The sequence below is a fragment of the Arachis stenosperma genome, chromosome 3, assembly GCF_014773155.1.
Source record: "Arachis stenosperma cultivar V10309 chromosome 3, arast.V10309.gnm1.PFL2, whole genome shotgun sequence".
In the NCBI taxonomy this organism is placed as follows: Eukaryota; Viridiplantae; Streptophyta; class Magnoliopsida; order Fabales; family Fabaceae; genus Arachis; species Arachis stenosperma.
The window spans coordinates 104,402,412-104,426,098 of NC_080379.1; the positions used below are offsets into that span (position 1 = coordinate 104,402,412).

At 33.4% G+C, this 23,687-nt stretch overlaps 1 pseudogene; it reads left to right on the forward strand.

Annotated features, from left to right (window-relative positions):
- Positions 1-1,335: 1,335 nt before the first annotated feature.
- On the forward strand, positions 1,336-12,292 carry LOC130966523 (U11/U12 small nuclear ribonucleoprotein 59 kDa protein-like; annotated as a pseudogene).
- The last annotated feature ends 11,395 nt before the right edge of the window (positions 12,293-23,687 follow it).

Consider the following 23,687-nt stretch of genomic DNA (forward strand, 5'->3'; position numbering starts at 1 on the left):
CTATCAATCTTTAAATAAGTTTTTTATTTATATGAAATATTTTTTTAGATTTTTATTTTTGTAATTTATTTGTTTATATTGGTCAAAGTAAAATTAAATAATTATCTATTTTTATATTTGTCATTTATATATTGTATTACCTAACATGGTGTTAGATTAAATATTAACGTAGCAAAAGTAAATACTAACATGACAAAACAAACTACATCAACATTTAATTTATTACTTTTATTTAGACAAGTAATAAACAAATTTTAGAATTTTCAAAGATGTTGTCAGAAAAGATACAAATTTCTTTCTCTATGAGAATGTGCACGAAAGATTATGCCAAAATCGACAAAGTGGTCAAAAATCTTCATTTCTTCATTTAATTTATAGAAAAACACATTTTTATACTAATATTTATATTCATTTCCGTCAATTTTTAAATAAGTTTATTATTCATATAAAATGTATTTTTTTAGATTTTTATTTTATAATTTAATTTTTTATATTATTCTAGGTAAAATTTAAAAATTATCTATTTTTGTTTTTTGTTGTTTATATATTATATTACCTAAAATTGTGTTAGATTAAATATTGACATAAAAAGAGTAAATACTTACATGGCAAAACAAATTACATCAATATTTAACCTACTACTTTAGTTGCTGATAGAGTAAGATAAAAAAGTTTAAAAATTTATATAAACAAATTTTTTTGTAGAAATTATAAAAAAGGTATTTTATGAGAAATTAAATTTTATTTAAACTTACTTTGGTTATTAACTTAGACATTTTTATTTGTTTAGATTGTGACTAAAAGCCCAAAGCATACATCTTACTACAGTGCATAAACCCAAATAGAAAAGTCGTTAACAAGAAAATAAGTCCAATTCATCTAAAAACAGCCCATTACCGCGCATAAGGCAATCAGCGAACCAGAGAGTTGCCTTAGAATGGTGTCGAGGTTAGTTTACTAATTCGTTTTGCCATTTTTTATTTACAAAAATATTTCTTCAATATTTATTAGTAGTATCCATGCAACATAGATTTACTCAGGCGATTTTGGAACTAACTGATTAGTGACACACTTATGATTTCATTGTTTTACATGCTTGACACTGAACCTTTTTATGTATAACCTGTGAGAAGGAATTTACACTGTTATGAATCTCTGTGTTTTGGTAATTTTATGTTTCTATCAGTTTGGAATGAAGTTGTTTCAATATTTCCTAATTTGATTATGAATATCATGGTCTTTTTTTATTTTATTTGTTGATTTTGTTTCTTCTTTTGGTTATTTATTTATTTAGAGTTAGTCTCTGAATTACGGAGTACTGTATTCTTGAAAAAAATGAATCCATTTCATTTGCAGTCTGTACCACCAACTCATCCTCTTGGATCTCTTCAGTTTCCGATGTTACCTCCTGAACCACCAAATTCAATTCATTTTGGCAAAATTGAAATGTTTGCAAACACCTCAGAGAATTGCAGGATACTCTTAATCTTGCAAAGGCAATATATGTTTTTTTGGCTTTATATATTATTTCACTTTTTTAAACTTAATGTTTCTACAGAATTAATAGCTTTTATGTTATAAGCCAGTCAATTACATTCTTATCAAAATAATAAACTTGCTGTTTTTCTTAGGCAGAAGGAGCAAGAGATGTTGATGATGATCAAAGATGGTAAAGTGTCGTTAGAAGATGTGAAACATGGATCTAACGAACCTTGCCTGCCTTGTTTTCTAGAATGTTTACAAGACATAAGGGTTAATAAAGAATCCCAAGAATTGTTGGCAGTTGAAGCAAGAAATTATTTGATGTCAAAGCTAAGATCTGCGCTGGAGCCATTCAGATATGTTGCGAATGAAGCAAGTCTATAGGAGGAGAAATCCGCCACTACAAGTTTGCGAATAAAGTGTACAAGTCCAAAAGAAATAAGCACTGGCGAAAGAAGAAAAGGAAGTGTATTGCAGAAATGCTAGCAAAGGTTACTTTCCCTTTGTTTTTGTGAGATGTTTTCATTGCTATTTATTGTAGCCGTTTCTTGAAACTCGTTCTATGTTTGGATCCATAGTCCTTTCTCTGTCAAAAAATAAAAAATATAGGAGCGAGAGGAGTTTCATTGCATTGACCGAGAAGCTGATGAATGGAGAGTAAGGGAGATTTCTAAGGATGCTACAAACTACAAGGTATTGATGTTTTTGCTTGCTTACTGTTTACTTTGATTGACTTTGCTAGTAAGCTTTTGATGTTGCCAGGTTAAAGAGGAAAAGTATGTTTGCTGTCTGCATGATTAATTTATGTCCAAAATATGAAGCACATGATTCTCAAAATCAGATATACGATTGTAATTTTTGGCAAAATTCAAGGATTAATTGGTGGCATGGTAGCTATATACACTACAAGAAAAAGGCGTATTTGTAACAAAAAATATTGTTACAAAACGTCGATATTTTGACACAAAAGTTTTTTGTAACAAAAAAAGGGTCCATTGCAGTAAGTCCCGTTACAAAAAGTTTTTGTAACGAAAAATGGAACTGATACAATTCAATACCATATTTTGTAATAATTTTTTCTGATACAAAAAACCAGAAGCCGTTACAAAACTGGTAACAAATTTTGATCTTGAATGTATTTTTCGTGACAGTTAATTTTTTTCCTATCAAAAAAATTTGTTACAAAATGTAATATGATTTGGTAACATTTTTTTTCTTCAGTTACGAAAGCAAATAATTTATTTTGTAACAACTTTATTTTTATTACAAATTACATGCATAATTTAGTAAATTAGTTTTTAAATTAACTAATATAATAATGCTTTTAATAAGCTAGTTTACATCTATTTAATATGCAAAAACATACATAAGTCAAACAAGATCTTTTTAGCTAAAATTGTCTTGAAACAAAATAACATTAGCTAGTGAGTACATGGATTAGTTCAACCAAAACATAAACGTTCTAACATAGATTAGTGTCTCTATGCATCAAAACATTCTTAAGCCCTCAAGGTAGCATATGGTCACCCTTTCAGCACTCCTGTAAATAAGAAAAACCGAAACCAAAAAGTTAGAAACAAGATATAACACTATCTATAATTTTTCCATTAAATTTTATCCAAACTGTTTAGAAAAAATTCGGCAGAACCTCCCCTAAAAATTGGATATTTCCACCGTTCACGGTTCCAACAAACACAACCAATATACAACTTATGTCTCAGCCATACCCAACCAAATTTATCAAACCAAATAATAGGACATTTGTCATTTTTCAACCATGATACAAGTAAAATGTGATAAAGAGATCCATATACAAATTAAAGTATACTAATATAAAATGGGAATCATCTACGAATATGTATTAAAACCATAAGCAACTTTAGGAGTACCTTTAGGGTCTAGTTTGTTTCATTGTCAAAGCGCGCTATGAGAGAGTTGACAACAGCTTGTTGAGTTTCCAATTGAGCTTTCATTTGAGCTAATTCTTCCTCTTGCCGTGTTCGTTGCTCTTCAAGTTTTTCTTTGAGCACATCTATTTCCTTTGTTAGCTCCTCACGGTCTTGCATTGCCTCTTGAAGTTGTGCTTGAATCCTTAACTTAGACTTTGAAGCCTTTATGCCATAACTTGCACCACTTTTCTCACCTCTCACAATTAGAAAAGCTTCATTTGGAGTGAGAGGATTTTCCAAATCATAGGAGTCATCGAGCATAGTGCTAATATCATCCTACATAATCCAATTTGTAATTTGAAAATGGGGATAATATTTAACTTCCATGCAACAAAAAGAGGAAAAGGTTAGGAATGTTACATCAATTTGTTTAGCTTTTTCATTCACCCATTCTCCATTACTCTTTTGATGAGTAATTTGCCATAATTCTTGAATGTCAGGCTCGACACCAGTTCTAGGATGGCGCTACAAATTTTTGGAAGTGTAAAATATAGCATGTAGTTAAGTGCAAACGTGACATAGTAAAATATAGCATGTAGTTAAGTGCAAACGTCTAACAACTTGAAATGTCCTTCGACCAACAATATGTGGTACAACATGATGCTTTCTATTATCTTTGTTTCTTAAACTTTTTTCCTATAGAAGACCAAACTCACAAAAGACAAAAGGAGGTCAGGTATAATAATTTGCATTGACCTAAAATAGCAAAACAACATAAAAAAACCTCAATGCTGTCACAATGAAAATTTCAAACCTGAAAAGAAGGACTTCCAAAGTAGGACACCAAATTCTCCCATGTCTCCGGTAGAATATTGTTTGGTGGATTTTAAAGGTGCTCCTCATCAGTTTGATACAACTCATAGTGCTCACGCAATCTTGAGCGCCAACTTCGATAACATATGTTAGCCTTAGCTAAAATCATGTTGCGCATTACTTGCATATCAACTATATCAAACTTTTCTTACAAATGATTTGTCAAAGTTAGTTAGCAGAAATAACTTCTACAATAAACTGAATAACAGAAAATATAAATTTCTATTACCAAAACAATGTCGCATATTTTTTGCTTGACATCATCTCCAACTTGGCTCTATTTCTCTACATCCAAAGGAGCATTTTGTCTTGTAACAATACCCACTTCAGATGTAAACAGATCAGCATGGATGCCATTAGGAGCTAAGTTCTCCAAAGAGATCGGCAATTCCAATTTCTCATTTGTCTTTGTTTTGATAACCTTATTTGTTGCAATCCCACGCGAAGGTCCCCTTTTACCAATACGCCTATCAACAGGGGCAGTGAGTGGTGCTGAAGTAGGGTCTGCCGGGCTGGGACAGGTGCTGCTGGGGCTGGGGCAGGGGCTGCATGGGTTGCCAGGGCTGGGGCAGGGGCTGCAGGGGCTATTGGGGCTAGGACAGGGGCTGCAGGGACTGGGATAGGTGCTGCAGGGGCTGTGGCAGGTGCTCGTGGTGTATAACCAGATGCAGCAGCCCTTGTCAATCTCCGTGTAGCCATTATATTACGCAATCTACAATAAAGTTAACAGAGATAAAATTAGAAAAATGAAATAATAAAATAGCAACATCGTTTAATATACAATTACACAAAGGAAAGCACATCAATAAAAGTTGGTACTTGATTTAAAATATATTATAGATTTCAAAAAAGTTAAACAAGTGGAATAAAGAGTGAAGAACTTAGCAAATGCAAATATGATGTGAATTCGTAAAGTTTAACTAATTTAAAGGCAATCACCATTCCTATACAAAAAGTGGATAAAGTATATTAACAATCTTATACAAAAAATGGATAATTTAGTAATTGCAAATATCTTGTATTCCCCAAAATAAAAATACTAAGAAGTCAATCACTATCATTTGAATCTTCTTCTTCTTCTTCTTCTTCTTCTTCTTCTTCTTCTTCTTCTTCTTCTTCTTCTTCTTCTTCTTCTTCTTCTTCTTCTTCTTCCATACACTTAGGCACGTCCACACTTAATCCCTCTATGTCACCTCTACCCAATTCCATCAACAAATTGATATCACCCGAAGATGGTACTTGATTAAAGCTTCCCATTTCAGCTTGTTGGTATGCCTCTTCTTGCATGATATCTTGCTCAGGTACATCATATGTATTGTGAGGCTTAACTCGGACCACAGTACACCAATTAGGCCTTTTAATTGCCTTTACATAGTATACTTGCTCAGCTTGACATGCTAAAATGAAAGGTTCATCCTTATATCTAACATATGTGACATCCACATTTATGAATCCATACTCATCTTTACAATATCCCCTACTTTGATTTCGTCCTATTGGAAGAACATCAAACCACTTACACTTAAATAAGATCACTTTATGTTTTCCGACATAATCTAACTCAATAATATCAGTCAACACGCCATGATAATCCACACCCCCAGTCAATTCATCTCCCTTCACAACTACTCCACTATTTTGAGTCTTCAAAGATGCTTCATGGGTTTTGCTACGAAATGTAAAACCGTTGACAGCACATGTGTTGTAAAAATGTGCACGTCGATCAAGACCTCTTGCTAGAGAAAGCAGTTGATTATTCACCCGTGCACTCCCTACTTTGTGTAGATCTGAAATCTACATTAACGAATTGTAATTAAAACTAAATACTACCAAGATACTCTTGAAAATTATACAACTATCAAAGTTTACTCATTTACCTTCCTTTCAAACCATTTCACAAATTGATCCTTGTGCCTTTTCTGCAGATTTCTTGGATTTTCTCTTGTTAAAACTGCCATATGTTCCCATGGTTGAACTTCTTCACAATTCTTCAGCACATAGAATTGAGCTTCTCTATGCTCTAAGATACTAAGTTCCTTGTATGTCCCTTTACAACTAAACTGGCCAAGTTCTTTGAACACAGCTATGCCTCGCATAGGTTCATTTTCACCAGGGTCAGAAATCTTAGAATTTTCATCCAAATGTCTCCCCACAAGGGTCATTGCTTCTTCAGAGATATAACCCTCAGATATTGACCCCTCAGGACGTGCTTTGTTTCCCACATAACTCTTTAGTGTGTGCAAATATCTAAAATTGAATTTTTAAGGAATGTTAGAAACCTACATATAGAATACTATAAGGCAGATTCTAAGTTATTGTCAATTCTAAAGGGCTAACCTCTCAACAGAGTACATCCAGCGATATTGAACTGGTCTGGCTAACTTAGCTTCATGGGCAAGATGAACGGTTAGGTGAACCATCACATAAAAAAAAGCCGGAGAAAAAATCGTCTCTAATTTACAAAGTGTTATTGCAATCTGGGTTTCAAGTTTGTCTAGGACGTCCACCTTCAACTCTTTGGAACAAAGCTCTCCAAAGAAAATACTTAGATGAATCAACGGTTCACAAACTTCTTTGGGTAAAAGCTCACGAATGGCAAGTGGTAGCAGCCGTTCTATTAGTACATGGCAATCATGGCTCTTCAAGCCATAAATTTTGCAATCTTCAACGTGCACACACCTTCCAATATTTGATGAATACGAATCAGGCAACTTGAGTTCTTTCAAGAACTGACAAAGAAGTTGCCTTTCATTCTCCTTCCTAGTCTTTGACAAATTATATTTGGCAGTCGGCATCACAAACTTGTTGCCCACTCTACTAGGATGAAAGTCTCTCTTGATACCCATAAGTTGAAGATCAAGTCGTGCATTAAGATTGTCCTTTGTCTTTCCATCTATATTTAACAGTGTACCCAGTATATTATCGAAGACGTTCTTCTCTATATGCATTACATCTAAATTATGACGTAACAATAATGTCTTCCAATAAGGCAACTAAAAAAATACTTTTCTTTTTCCAATTTCCAGCCGCCTTGTCATGCTCAGACTTCTTTCTCTTTTTACTATTGTTCCCAAACTCCGTTTGTTCAAAAGTCTTGAATTCTTCTACGACATCATAACTAGAAAGTGGCTTAGGTGCTTCGCCAAGTTCCCTGGTATTGTTGAAAGAACTCTTATTTCTTCGCCATGGATGATCATGCGACAAATAGCGGCGATGACCCATATAGCAATGCTTGTGTCCATGTTTCAACCTCTTAGAACTAGTTTTCCTGTGGCAAAACGCACATGCTAGTGCACCTTTAGTGCTCCAACCGGATAACATGGCATATGATGGATAATCATTTATTGTCTATAAAACTGCAGCAGACAACTTAAAGTTCCGTTTCTGAACCACATCAAATGTTTCAACACCCCCTTCCCACAGTTCTTTCAACTCTTCAATTAACGGTTCTAAGTATACATCAATAGAATTGCCAGGGGATTTAGGGCCTGGAATAATTAGAGATAACATCCAATTTGAATGTTTCAAAACCATCCAAGGAGGATAGTTATATAGAATGAGAACAACTGGCCAAGTACTATAGGAAATGTTCATATTGCCAAACGGATTGAATCCATCACTAGCAACTCCAAGCCTGATATTTCTAGCATCACGTGCAAACCATTCGTGCTCCTCATCAAATGTCTTCCACGCCATCGAATCTGCTGGGTGTTTTAGGACTCCATCGTCAAGTCGTTTCTCTTTGTGCCACCTTATTGCTAGCGCTGTTTCTTCACACATGAAGATCCTTTGAAGCCTAGGTTTTAACGGAAAGTATCTTAGTATCTTCTGGGGTACCTTCTTCCGTAGGTTATTCTTTTCATTCCCTTTCCCCTTCACCCATCTAGATTGCTTACACTTTGGACATTCATCAAGACCAGCATATGCTTGCCCCCGAAACAAAATGCAATCATTCACACAAGCATCTATCTTCTCGTAATCTAATCCCAAATCTCGAATCACTTTTCGAGCATCATAAAATAAAGTTGGACAAGAATTTTCTTTTGGAAATATGCTTTTTAGAAAGAGCAACAAAGCATCAACTGAATTATTGCTCCATCCATAGCGACATTTCATTTGAAACAACTTGACAATGAAAGATAACCTTGATATCCCACTGTCTGGATACAGGCTTTGCTCATAATCCCTCATTAGTCTCTGGAACCTCTTTGCCCCCTGATGAGGTTCTTCTTCTATATTTTCATCTACGTTGGTAGCGAAATCTCTCGGCGTCTCCCCTAGTGTTTCTCTTCTAAAGATGTTATACAACATCTCATAAGTAGCAGAATCATTCTCCCTTTCACAATCAATTTCATTTAGATCAGACACAACTATAATGGATGTATCTTGAAGTATCTCACCATGATGCACCCATGTTTTATAAGAGGTCACTATCCCCCATTGGTGCACATGATGATGAACTTCATTTCTAAATTTGAACATAAAATTGTTGCATTTGGGACAAGAACAACGTATTTGATTTTTCACACCGGGTTGAGAGAAGGCAATATCCAAAAATAATTCATCGAGGCACTTCCTAAACTCAGGAGTACGCCTATCAAAATTAACCCAATATTTCTAGTAATTGACCATTGGACTAATTTCTGCAGGAGACGAGAATGGATAGAAGGATGTAAAGAGTGAAAACAAAAAGTGGGGCATGACATAACATAGCATCACAGCGGCTATCACTTTCAAAATCACCAAAAAAAGTGCAAACAATAGAATCAAAATAATAAAACCCAGAAACAAAAAATAGAACAAACATATCAACTCTCCAAATAACCTAAAAATCAGATAATCAACCATGTTACACACCAATACTTTCAACCACAACAACATCAACATAATCAACTAACAATATTTTCAACCACAATATCAGCAGAATCAAGGTTCAATATTTCAGCTAAGATTATCAACTAACAGCATATTTAACAATACTCAAATAAACTGAAGTTACCTTTAGCAGAAACGTAATCGGACCAGACCAGCAGGAGAAGAAGGACAGCCGAATCAGACCAGCAAAGGCAAAGAACAACGCCGGATGAGCAGAGCAGCATAAACTATCCTAAATTAATGCAATGTAAAATACACAAAATTATTAACAGAATTTAAACAATATCTATATGTTACTAAGGATCAAATAGTTACCTACTTTACTCAATTCACAAACACAAAAGTATAAAAAAAATATTGGAACAGAGTAAAAAGAAAGCATAAGCTAATAACACTAATATAGTCAAACAGATATAAAACTAATATTTTCAGTCATAACATCAGCAGAATCAAGGTTCAATACTACTTTAAACTGGACTTACCTTCAGCAGAGGAGAAGATCGTAGCAGACCGCCAGTAGACCAACGAAACATGGCAGAACCAGAAGAAATTAAAGACTGCAACACAACACCAGAAGAAGACCTTTTTTTAAATCTTCATCATTTCACTATCAAGCTAGGAGACAAACTTTTTAGTGCTAATAAAAGTTTCTTCTGCTTTATTATGTAACTCAGGTTTTCCAACTTTAGTATACAACCCTCAAGAAAGGAAAAAGAACAAACAGAACAACATATTAAATAATTTAGTTTTACATAATTAGCATAAATTTTTTTCTTCTAAACCTACAATAAAATAGCAAAAATTAAGTCCACAAAATTAATTTACAATAACTACATATTAGAAAAAATCATCACCGCTAGACTGAAGAATGTTAGAAGCAGATCCAAACTCAGTTCTCAGCGACGGGTTGGGGCCGTTCCACCATCAAAGACGCAGGCCACTGGTGAGGAGATGTGACCGCACGATCAGAGCTTCGGCACGAGCAGAGCTTCGGCACGAACAGGACACAACCAGCAGAGGACTCACCCACCAAGACAACCACAGATACGGTGGTAGCAGAAACAGAAGAGGCTAGACGCGGAGGCAGAAAAGGCGGAAGGTAGCGGAGCCAAGACGGCCACGACGACACAGACGGAGGTGAGCAGTGGCACCGACGAACCAGATTCGACCAGCGACTTGAGGACCACGACGCAGCCGGAGACGTCTCCAAGGGGCTACGCCGGTGACTCTTCCTCCGGCAAGTAGCTCTTTTTTCCCTTGCAGATAGGGTTTGTTGACGGCACCATGGGTTGAGAGTTAGTGAGTGTGAGGCTTCGAGTGAGGTGGGGGAATGGGAGAACTTTAGGATTTTTTTTTACCATTTTACATTCACTAGCTATTAGCCCTTGGTTTTTTTAACATTGAATTTAGTTTTTTACATTTTTTTGGAATATTTTTAACTCTTTGTTATTTATATTTATAAATTAATAAAAAAATTTTAAATTTCACAAATTAGTTTTCAGTTATCTTAAAATTCTGATTATTAAAAATTATATACTAATTTTCTAAAGGCATATAAATTAATATTTACATCATTTAAAAATTAATGAATATGTAAAAAATAATCTATAAAATATATTTTAAAATAATTATATAAACAATTTTTTTTATTTCTGAAACAAAATAAAATTATTTTAAAAAAATATAAAGACAATTTTTTTAATTCTTAAAGTTTTTAACATTGTGAAAAAAAAGGTATAAATTATACATATATTTTGTGACACAAAATAAAACTTGTTACAAACAATGTTATATTTGGTGACAAGTTAATTTTTTGTTACAAATTAATTTGAGTTTTTCAGACAAAAAGATATTTTGTTACAAAACATTTGGATTTTTTGAAACAAAAAAACTATTTTGTTACAAAATACTAAGAATTTTTGCAACTACTTTTCTTTTTGTTACAAAATATTACAATATTTTATAACAACACACCGGCGCGTTACAAAAACTACCATCATTTGTAACAAAATAAAATGTATTGTTACAAAATATCTGGATGTTTTGTAACAACTTTTAATGTTGTTACAAAACATACTCTTTTTGTAACAATTAGCAACTATTAATACAAAAAAATGGTTTTTTGTAACAATTTTTAATTTGATACAAAATTTTTGTTACAAATATTCCATTTTCTTGTAGTGATATGAATGACTAAAAATTTAACTTCTCAATTTTTTATTTTTTTATTTTTTTATGTTTTTTTCAAATCTCGTTACACATAATTATAGTCAACATGTTGCTACAATATTGTTTATATGCTCTATGTTTCTGGATTAAGAGAGCAGCTAAGTCGTAAAGTTTTCAGTTCATAATATTTCCAATAACGTTTTCTGTGTATTGCTTAAAATTGTTTACATGCTATATGTTATTGCTTCTTTTGCTACTATTTTTTCTTTAATAGTTTCTTAGTGAGATGTGAGAACTGATGAAATTGAGTAATTGTGTAATCTATTTGCACATTTGATTAGTATAGATATATTATCAGTTGCTTCAATTTGAACTACAATTTATATATGTCTTAAGAATGTCTAAAATATGTCTTTTGCAGATGAAAAAGATGAAGGAAATTGCTAAGCATAAAGCCAAAGAAGAGAAGAAGAAATTAGAGGCCAAGGTAAACTTTCGTTCTGTACAAATGACTGGTAAATAATTGTTAAAATTGTGGTTTATGTTAACTTTGGAAAAGTAGTCAAATGTTATATAGAATTTACCAATGTTATGTGATGACTTTTATATCTCGTGTCTACTGACTACCTAAGTTATGTGAATCATTTCCATCATGCTATGCTCCTAATCAGTTTACTATGATGTTTTGTTCTTCTGTCCTGTAGTTCCTTTTCATGTTGTCTTTCTTTACCACAAGCCCATTTTTTTACGATCGAAAATCATTTGCAAAAATTTTTTCATCTAACTGTATGTTTATTCTATCAACATAAATAATTTATTTTTTATCCCACACTATTTAATTCATACTTTTAAGTGTTGATTTTGTTACATTATATCATTTCACATCACAGCTTGAAATGGTCTTGGTTGTGGACAAGCTTCAAGAATTACGTTCCTTAAGGATTCAAAAGTTGAAAAAACAAAATATGCTCTTAGTTATTTATTTATTTAGAGTTAGTATTTGAATAACGAGTAATATATGTTGGAAAGAAATGAATCCATTCTATTTTTAGTTTGTTCCACTACCTAATCCTTTTGGACCTCCTAAGAACCTGCAACATTTGAACTCTGGTTGTCTTTTTTTTTATTTAGATCATTCCTAAAAGTCTTGAGCAAAGAGGGAGAATTACAAAAGAGTTCTTTATGACCCTAACAATCTCAGACAATACCATCAAGGAAAATTAAATTACATAGACACTAAATCCTACTCAGCACATTCAACATATCTCCCATTCTATCAGTAACATATCCCACCTAACATTACAAACCAACACAATTTCATGACTAACCAACCACATACATGCATATATTATATGAAGACACCTTATATTACTAAAGCACCTTTATCCTTTAATTGTGAATGTACATATCATTTGATTCATGAACTCCACGGTGTGTCCACCTACTAGCTATGTTCAAAGCAATCTGCTCTCATTGATCCTTAGCCTGAAACCATTTGTTGTCCTTGTATACCACTTTCATATGTTGAAAAGTGTGAATTTTATTCTTTGTTTTGCTTCTCAAGAATCGTAACTCCTAGCTAGTGTCCTCCATTCCTTTAATCTAGTCAACAATATCTTTGTAATTAACTATCACAGTAACCTCTTTAGCTATGACACCAATTTTTTCTAAAAAGAACTGACTTGTATCTTCCAATCCTTAGAGTATCACCTCTCTAGCCATGCTTGCATAGGCCCAAATAGAAAAGTCGTCGAAAAGAAAAGAAGGCCAATCGGCCCAAACATAGCCGACAAACTAGTTTACAACATCAGTCTCAGTCATTGTGAGCTACCCCATTGGAATGCACTACCCCACAAAACGCGATCGGCGAACTAGAGAGCCGCCTCAGAATGGCGTCGAGGTTAATTTTCTACTTCGTTCTGCCAATTTTCATTTACAAAAACAGTTCTTTAGTATTTTTGAGTAGCATCCATGCAACATGGATTTACGAGGGTGATTTTGGAACGAACTAATTAACGTACTTTTATGGTTTCATTGTTTTACATGCTTGACTTTGAACCTCTTTATGGGTGACTTGAGAGAAGGAATTTAAAGTGTTATGAATCTATGTGTCTTGATAATTTTATGATTCTATCAGTTTAGAATGAAGTAATTTCAATATTTCCTAGTTTGATTATGAATATCATGGTTTATTTTGGTTTTATTTGTAGATGTTATTTCTTTTTTTGGTTATTTATTTATTTAAAGTTAGTCTTTGAATCACAAAGTGATATATGCTTGAAAGAAATGAATCTTTTTTATTTTCAGTCAGTTCCACCACTTCATCCTCTTGGACCTCCTAAGAAGTTACAACAATAGAGCTCTATTTGTCTCTATTTTTTAGATCATTTGTAAGAGTCTTAACCCAAGAGGGAGAATAACAAAAGAGTTCTTTATGAATCTAATAATCTTGGATAACACTATCAAGAAAAATTAAATTATATGATTATTGAATCCAACTCAGCACATACAACAAATCTCCCATTCTATCAGTAACACCTACCCACCTAACATTACAAAACAACACAATTTCATGACTTACCAACCACATACATGCATATATTAAAAAGCACCTTTATTCTTTAATTGTGAATGCACATATCATTTAATTCATGAACTCCACAGTTTGATCCATTCTGTCCACCTATCTACTAGCTATGTTCAAAGCAATCTGCTTCCATTGATCCTTCGCCTGAAACTATTTGTCGTCCTTATATACCACTTTCATATGTTGAAATATGTGAATTTTATTCTTTGTTTTGTTTCTCAAGAACTATAACTCTCAGCTAGTATCCTCCATTCTTCAATCTAGTCAACAATATCTTTGTAATTAACTATCACAGTAACCACACCAACTTTTTCTAACAAAAGCTTTGTTGCATCTTCCAATCCTTAGAGTATAACCTCTATAGCCATGCTTTTGAAGGCCCAAATAGTAAAGTCGTCAAAAACAAAAGCCTAATTGGCTCAAACACAGTCCACAAACGAGTTTACACCATCAGTGATAGTGACTGTGAGCTACCCCAATTGGAACGTACTACCGCGCAGAATGCAGTCAGCGAGCTAGAGAGCCTTCTCAGAATGGCGTCGAGGTTAGTATCCTACTTCGTTCTACCATTTTTCATTTACAAAAATAGTTCTTCAATATTTATTAGTAGTATCCATGCAACATAGATTTACGGAGGTGATTTTGGAACCAACTGATTAGCGTTACTCTTACGGTTTCGTTGTTTTACATGCTTAACACTGAATCACTTTATGGGTAACTTGCGAGAAGGAATTTACAATGTTATAAATCTCAGTGTTTTGGTAATTTTATGATTGCATTTGTTTAGAATGAAGTTATTTCAATATTTTCTAGTTTGATTATAATTATCATGGTTTGTTTTGGTTTTATTTTTTGATTTTGTTTCTTCTTTTGGTTAGTTATTTTTTTAGAGTTAGTCTCTAAATCACAGAGTAGTGTATGCTTGAAAAAAATGAATCAATTCATTATCAGTCTGTTCTACCAATTCATCCTCGTGAACTTCCTAAGAAGCTGCAACATTGGAGCCTTGGTTATCTCTTTTTTTAGATGATTCCTAAAAGTCTTGATGCAAGAGGGAGAATTACAAATGTGTTTTTTATGAATCTAATAATCCTGGACAATATTATCAAGAAAAATTAGATTATACAGACATTGAATCCAATTTAGCACATTCAACATATCTCTCATTATATCAGTAATACTTACCCACCTAACATTACAAACCAACACAATTTCATGACTCACCAACCACACACAAATGCATATATTACATGAAGACACCTTATATTACTAAGCACCTTTATCCTTTAATTGTGAATGCACATATCATTTGATTTATAAACTCCACAGTTGGATCCATTGTGTTTACCTACTAGCTATGTTCAAAGCAATCTACTCCCATTGATCATTAACCTGAAACCATTGGTCGTCCTTGTATACCACTTTCATATATTGAAATATGTGGATTTTATTCTTTATTTCATTTCTCAATAACCATAACTCCCAGCTAGTATCCTCAATTACTTTAATCTAGTCAACAATATCTTTGTAATTAACTATCACAGTAACCAATTTGGCTATGACACCAACTTCTTCTAACAAGAACTGAGTTACATCTTCCAAACCTTAGAGTATAACCTCTCTTGCCATACTTGCGTAGGCCTAAATAGAAAAGTTGTCAAAAAAAAGAAGCTCAATCGGATAAGATACAGCCCACAAACGAGTTTACAATATCAGTGACAGTGATTGTGAGCTGCCCAATCACAACGCACTACCACACAAAATGCAATTGTCGAACTAGAGAGCCGCCTTAGAACGGTGTTGACGTTAGTTTCCTATTTTGTTATGCCATTTTTCATTTACAAAAATAGTTCTTCAATATTTATTAGTAGTATCCATGCAACATAGATTTAAGGATGTGATTTTGGAATGAACTAATTAGCGTTACTCTTATGGTTTCGTTGTTTTACATGTTTGACGCTGAACCTCTTTATGGGTAACTTGAGAGAAGGAATTTACAACGTTACAAATCTTAGTATTTTGGTAATTTTATGATTCTATTTGTTTGGAATGAAGTTATTTCAGTATTTCCTAGTTTGATTACAAATATAATGGTTTGTTTTGGTTTTATTTGTTGATTTTGTTTCTTCTTTTGGTTATTTATTTATTTAAAGTTAGTTTCTGAATCACAAAGTAGTGTATGTTTGAAAGAAATAAATCCAATTCATTTTCAATTTGTTCCTCCACCTCATCCTCTTGGACCTCCTAAGAAGTTGCAACATTGGAACCTGGTTGTCTCTTTTTTTGTTAGATCGTTCGTAAAAGTCTTGACCCAAGATGGAGAATTACAAAAGAGTTGTTTTTGAATCAAATAATCCTGGACAATATTATCAAAGAAAATTATATTACATGGACATTGAATCCAACTCAGCACATTCAACATATCTCTCATTCTACAAGTAACACCTCCCAACCTAACAATACAAACCAGCACAATTTCATGACTCACCAACCCAAACATGCATATATTACACGAAGACACCTTATATTACTAAGCACCTTTATCCTTTAATTGTGAATGTGCATATCATTTGATTCATGAACTTCACGGTTGGATCCATTGTGTCCACCTACTAGTTATGTTCAAAGCAATCTACTCCCATTGATCCTTGGCCTGAAACCATTTGTTGTCCCTGTATACCATTTTCACACTAACTTCTTCTAACAAAAATTGAGTTGCATCTTCCAATCCTTAGAGTATAATCTCTCTAGCCATGCTTGCGTAAGTCCAAATAAAAAATTTTTAAAAAAGAAAAGAAGCCCAATCGGCCCAAAACAGCCCAAAAACGAGTATACAACATCAGTGACAATGACTTTGAGCTGCCCTATTAGAACGCACTACCGCACAGAACGCGGTTGTCGAACTAGAGAACCACTTTAGAACCGCATCGAGGTTAGTTTCCTACTTCATTTTACCATTTTTCATTTACAAAAGAGTTCTTCAATATTTATCAGTAGTATCCATGCAACATAGATTTACAGAGGTGATTTTGGAACTGAATCCTTAACATTACTCTTATGGTTTCATTGTTTGACATGCTTGACGTTGAACCTCTTTATGGGTAACTTGAGAGAAGGAATTTATAGTGTTATGAATCTCAGCGTTTTGGAAATTTTAAGATTCTATTTGTGTTTCGAATGAAGTTATTTCAATTTTTTCTAGTTTGATTATGAAAATCATGGTTTGTTTTAGTTTTATTTGTTGATTTTATTTCTTCTTCTGTTATATATTTATTTAGAGTTAGTCTTTGAATCACAGAGTAGTGTATGCCTAAAGAAAATGAATCCATTTTATTTTCAGTCTGTTCCACCACCTCATCCTCATGGACCTCGTAAGAAGCTGCAACATTAGAGTCTTAGTTGTCTCTTTTTTTTAGATCATTCGTAAAAGTCTTGACCCAAGAGGAAGAATTACAAAAGAGTTCTTCATGAATATAATGATTCCGGACAATATTATCAAGGAAAATTAGATTACATGGACATTGAATCCAACTTAGCACATTCAACATATCTCCAATTCTATTAGTAAGACCTACCCACCTAAAATAACAAACTAGCCACAATTTCATGATTCACCAACCACATACATACATATATTACATGAAGACACTTTATATAACTAATCACCTTTATCCTTTAATTGTGAATGCGCATATCATTTGATTTATAAACTCCACAGTTGGATCCATTGTGTTTACCTACTAGCTATGTTCAAAGCAATCTGCTCCCATTGATCCTTGGTCTGAAACCATTGGTCATCCTTGTATACCATTTTCATATGTTGAAATATGTGGATTTTATTCTTTGTTTCGTTTCTCAAGAACCGTAACTCCTAGCTAGTATCGGCCATTACTTTAATCTAGTTAATAATATCTTTGTAATTAACTATCACAGTAACATCCTTGGCTATGACACCAACTTCTTCTAACAAGAACTGAGTTACATCTTCCAATCATTAGAGTATAACCTCTCTAGTCATGCTTGCATAGGCCCAAATAGAAAAGTTTTCAAAAAAAAAAAGAAGCCCAATCGAATCAAATACAAGCCACAAACAAATTTACAACATCAGTGATAGTGATTGTAAGCTACTCAATTGGAATGCACTACCGCACAAAACGCGATCGTCGAACTAGAGAGACGCCTTAGAACGGCGTCGAGGTTAGTTTCCTATTTCGTTCTGCCATTTTTCATTAACAAAAATTGTTCTTCAGTATTTATCAGTAGTATCCATGCAACATAGATTTACGGAGGTGATTTTGGAACTAAATCGTTAGTGTTACTCTTATGGTTTCATTGTTTTACATGTTTGACGCTGAACCTTTTTATGGGTTACTTGAGAGATGTAATTTACAGTGTTATGAATCTCAAAATTTTGGTAATTTTATGATTCTATTTGTTTGGAATGAAGTTATTTCAATATTTCCTAGTTTGATTATGAATATCATGGTTTGTTTTGGTTTTATTTGATTATTTTGTTTCTTCTTTTGGTTGTTTATTTATTCAGAGTTAGTGTCCGAATAACGAAGTAGTGTATGCTTGAAAGAAATGAATCTGATTCATTTTTAGTATGTATCACCACCTTATCCTCTTGGACCTCATAAGAAGCTACAACGTTAGGGCCATGGTTGTCTCTTTTTTTTATATCAATCGTAAAAAGTCTTAACCCAAGAGAGAGAATTACAAAAGAGTTTTTTATGAATCTAATAATTTCAAACAATACCATCAAGAAAAATTAGATTACACAGACATTGAATCTAACTCGTCACATTCAACATATCTTCTATTCTATCAGTAACACTTACCCACCTAACATTACAAACCAGCACAATTTCGTGACTCACCAACCACATACATGCATATATTAAATGAAGACACCTTATATTACTAAGCACCTTGCTTTATCCTTTATTTGTGAATGCATATATCACCTTACTTATGAACAACACTGTTGGATCCATTGTGTCCACCTACTAGCTATGTTCAAAGCAATATACTCCCATTGATCCTTGGCCGGAGACCATTTGTCCTCCCTGTATACCACTTTCATATGTTGAAAATGTGCATTTTATTCTTTGTTTTGTTTCTCAAGAACCTAACTCCCAGCTAGTGTCCTCTTTTTTTTTTTCAATCTAATCAACAATATCTTTGTAATTAACTATCACAATAACCTTTTTGGTTATGACACCAACTTCTTTTAATAAGAACTGAGTTGCATCTTCCAAGCTTTAGAGTATAACCTCTCTAACTATAGTTGCCTTTTTATAACATCACCCCTAAAGCACTTTATCTCTCCATGGTTACTAGTCAAGTAACCTCCAACTATAAAACAATTTAAGCCTTAGTTGTCTTTTTTTATAGTCTTAGTTGCTTTAAGCTTATTGAGACTTGATGAAATTCATAGAGTTGTGATAAACCACTATTTTATGATTCATATTGTGTTTAATTGTGTGGTTTTATCAAGTCTTCGCCCACTTATTCATATGATTTGCATGTATTTACAATTCCTTCCTAAAAATATTCTATGATTGAAAACTTGCTTCCTAAAGACCTTTTAGTTGTATATTTTTATTTTCCTTCATACCATTCGATGCCGTGATCTGTGTGTTAAGTGTTTCAGGCTTCATAGGGCAAGGATGGCGTAAGGAATGAAGAGGAAGTGTGCAAAAGTGGAAGGAACACAAGGAATTGAGGAGATGACCAGCGAGAAGTCACGCGGGCGCATGGCTCACGCGACCGTGCGAAATGGAAGAAATCACAGTGACGCGCTCGCGTTCCTGATGCGACCGCGCAGATTGGAAGTTGCACGAACGACGCGAGTGCGTGGACGACGCGCACGCGTGGTACGAAAAATACTGAGTGACATGAATGCGTGGACGACGTGGCCGCGTGACGTGCACGATCTGCAGAATTACAGAAGTCGCTGGCATAGATTCTAGGCCGTATTTCAACCCAGTTTTTGGCCCAGAAACACAGATTAGAGCCAGGGAACATGCAGAGACAAATGCAACAATTTATTCCACATAATTTCCAGTTTTTAGATCTAATTTTACTCCTCCCCTAGGTTTCTCTTTCTACATTCATAATTTAGGATTTGAAGATTTTTTGCTTTGGCTTTTGAGAAGAGTCTACCTCCGGAACTGGTCATTATAGTTTGTTATTTACTTTTCATTTACTCTTCCATATTCTTAATTTGTCCAGAGTTGATATTGGATTATTTTCATAGTTTATTAATACAAAACTATTTTTACTTTTAATTAATCTCTTTCATTATTGTTTATTATGTCTCTTCTTATTTCCCTCATTGATTTTGTGAAGTCTACATTTATGATGATGGAGTAGTTCCCCAACTTGATTGGGAGTTGATTAAAAGGAGAACCTTGAGTTAGAATACTCAAGAGTTCAATTGTAATTGGTTCATTGTTGGTTGGCTTGTTAGTCACTAACTCTAATCCTTTCCAAGGGAGAGGATTAGGACTTGTGAATAGAAGTTGACTTTTAATTTGACTTTCCTTCATTCGTTGAGGGTTAACTAAATGAAAACAATGACTAATTATTAATTGATCTTAACAAAATTCCAACAAGGATAGAACTTCCAATTAATCTTCTCCCGATCAAGATTTTATTTAAATCATATAAATTCTCTAATTTAATTTTCTGTTCATCAAACTCAAAATCCATTTGGAAAACCTCTGATTGATAAAATAGCACATCTTCCTGCAACTCGTTGGGAGACGACCTGTGACTCATACTCCCAATATTTTATTTCTAAAATTTGTGACAACCCTTTTCTAAATTGATGAGTGGATTTTCGCCGGTTAAGAACTGTACTCGCAACGCTATTTTTCTAATTAATTCTTAATCTGCCAATTTCTGCTCACATCAAGTTGTCCTATAGTTTTTGTGGGGTCAAAGGAGAATGGAAAGGCTTTTTCCCCAATTCAAATTCGGGTGTCTCCCGATCGACAAGAGAATTGAATTTTGATCTTTTAATTAAAAAATGAGAGAAAAAAAGAATTTACCCATAATATTTTCCGACTCTACTAGAAATCTGATCAAAACTTGTTTGATGTTCTAATAGAATTTATAGTGGGTTAGTTGAGAGATAGTCAGCAGACCGAAAGTGCAAGATGGATTGAACTTTAAGGATTTAAAAGTGTTTAATTTAACACTTTTAGAAAGATAGGATTGGAGATTGCGAATTAAATATCACTCTCTTTTGAAGTATGGCAAAGTAAGTATTTTAGGTATTCTACCTTTCTAAAAGGTGACATTGGAATAAATCCCTCACAAGATTGGAGGAGTTTGTTAGAAGATAAGAAAGTACTTGACAAAAGTGTTTGTTGCAGAATAGGGAGATAATCAAGTTAGAATATATGAAAGCTTTTGGCTCAAACAATTTAGCCCCGTTAAAAATCATTTTTTCCAAGTCCAAATCAATAAATTTTTAGTCACAGTTTGACACAATCTATTCTTCAGACTCTTATCTCAGATGAAGAAGACATACTTACCTGGTCAAGAGAGAAGAATTCGTAGTACTTAGTCTTTTCGGTATATCCATTGGCTTATCAGCTCTTCTATCCCTCATTAGAGCAATTACTAGAGCAATGTAGACAAAAGTCTTGGTAGTCTTCAATTTGGTAACCGAGATACTAGCCAAAGAACAAAATTTTTCTATAGAAAATCATGTACAATAAGATTCCAGTTACACAGAAGCTCAATCAAAGGATTCATAGTGTTAACCTGATGTGCATCCAAATATAATCAATTGGAAGAATTAGTTACGAGTGTTCAAAACCGATCCAATTCAAACAAAACCGATCAATCGAACAAAAAAAAAATACAAAAACTGAACACATTAAAAATTGAAAAAATTGTAAAATTTTTTTGCAGTTTTTGATTCGGTTCGATTTGATTTTCGGTTCTGTCACAAAAAATTTGAACCAAACTAAACCTAACCAGTATATATAACTGCATATAATATAACTTTACAAAATATCCCTATTTAACCTAAATCCTAATACACTCCCTCACTCCCTCCCTCTTACTCATGTCGCAGTGCACACTAGGGGTGTTCAAAAAACCGAACAAAACTAACCAACCATACTAAAAAATAAAAAAAGTCACATTTTGTTGTTTTTTATGGTTTGGTTTGATTTTCGATTCTGACACTGAAAATCCTAATTGAACTGAACCAAACCGGTTCACATAAAAACCCTAACAAAACCAACCCCCAACACATAACCTAGCACCACTCTCACTCTGACTCCACTCTAACGAAGGAAACCCTAAGTCCCAGCGCCGAACACTTTCGTCCTCCCACCTTCCACACTTCACAGCACCGTTTTCCTCCACAACATTGTCATCCTCCATAGCACCGTCACCTGACAGCATCGTTTTTTAAAATATTTTATGATGTAACCAACAAAGTTTCTAATTCAACATTTGTGATATCTTCTCAATATTTTAATAACTTTTGTAAAATATTATCTACACTTAAGCATTGAATGGAAAGCTTAGGTCTTGTGCTTTCAGGCATGGTTAAGAAAATGAAGTCTAAGTATGATAAGTATTGAGACAACATAAAAAATAAAAATATGATGATTTTTATTGCATTGGTTGATGATCCTAGCTATAAGCTTCAATTGATCAAGTGATGTTTTAAGAAGTTGTATGAAAAAGAAGATGCGGATTTCTTGACTTCAAAAGTGAAGGGGACGCTTTTTAAGGTGTTTGATAGCTATAGGCTGTTTGGTGAGATTGGTAACTATCAAAGATCTACTCGTCAAGATCCTCTTAAAGTTGGCGCACAAGAGCTTGATACAAATAAAACTTCCTTTGCTATTGAAATTGAGAAGGAAATGCAATTCAATGAGAGTGTTAACAAGAATGAGGTGGATTTATATCTTATGGAGGTCTTTGAGAAGAGTGGCATTCAATTTGACATCTTAAACTGGTGAAAGTGAATTCCAATAAATATCCAATTCTTGGGCAGATTGCAAGAGATGTCTTAGCGATGTCAGTTTCCACAGTAGCTTTAGAATCGGCTCTTAGTATTGGAGGAAGGGTGTTGAATAATTATAGGAGTTCTCTAATTTCGGTGACAGTTGAGGCATTAATTTGTACACAAAATTGGCTCCAAAACTTTCCAAAACTTGTTCTTGAGGAGCTCATAGAGGATTTGGAGAAGTTGGAATTAGGTATGGTTAAGTTTCGACTGAAAATTTTCTTTATTACCTTTGAATAATTTTTAATGTAGTTTTTATTTATATATATTATTTGTTATGATTGTTTCTTACGAAGAAGATTCTAGTGTTAAGTCTGATTGAGTATATTTTGTATGGTATGAATTGTTCTCTTTAATATTAGAATGTAAAATTAGATTAAAATATTTTCTACTAGTGCTATATTATTATTATTATTATTATTATTATTATTATTATTATATAACTGCCTTTTGATTTTAGGTTGGTTTGCTTAAAGAAGTTTCACTATTTTGTTAAAGAGGACACCAAAACGTAGCTATTTTTTGCTGGAAATTTATTTTTATCTTTTATTGTGTTGACTATTGAACTTTGGATGACTTTAATTGTCGTAATTTAATTTCTTTTGTCGTTGAATTTTTTTTGGATCAAGACTTTTTTTTAGTTATTGTGCATTTGTGTTATATAATTTCAATTTTATGACATTGTAAAATAGTAGGATAGTTTTTTATTGAATTAATTGAATAAACCGAACCAAACTAAATCGATTTCAATTGGTTTGGTTTGTTTCGG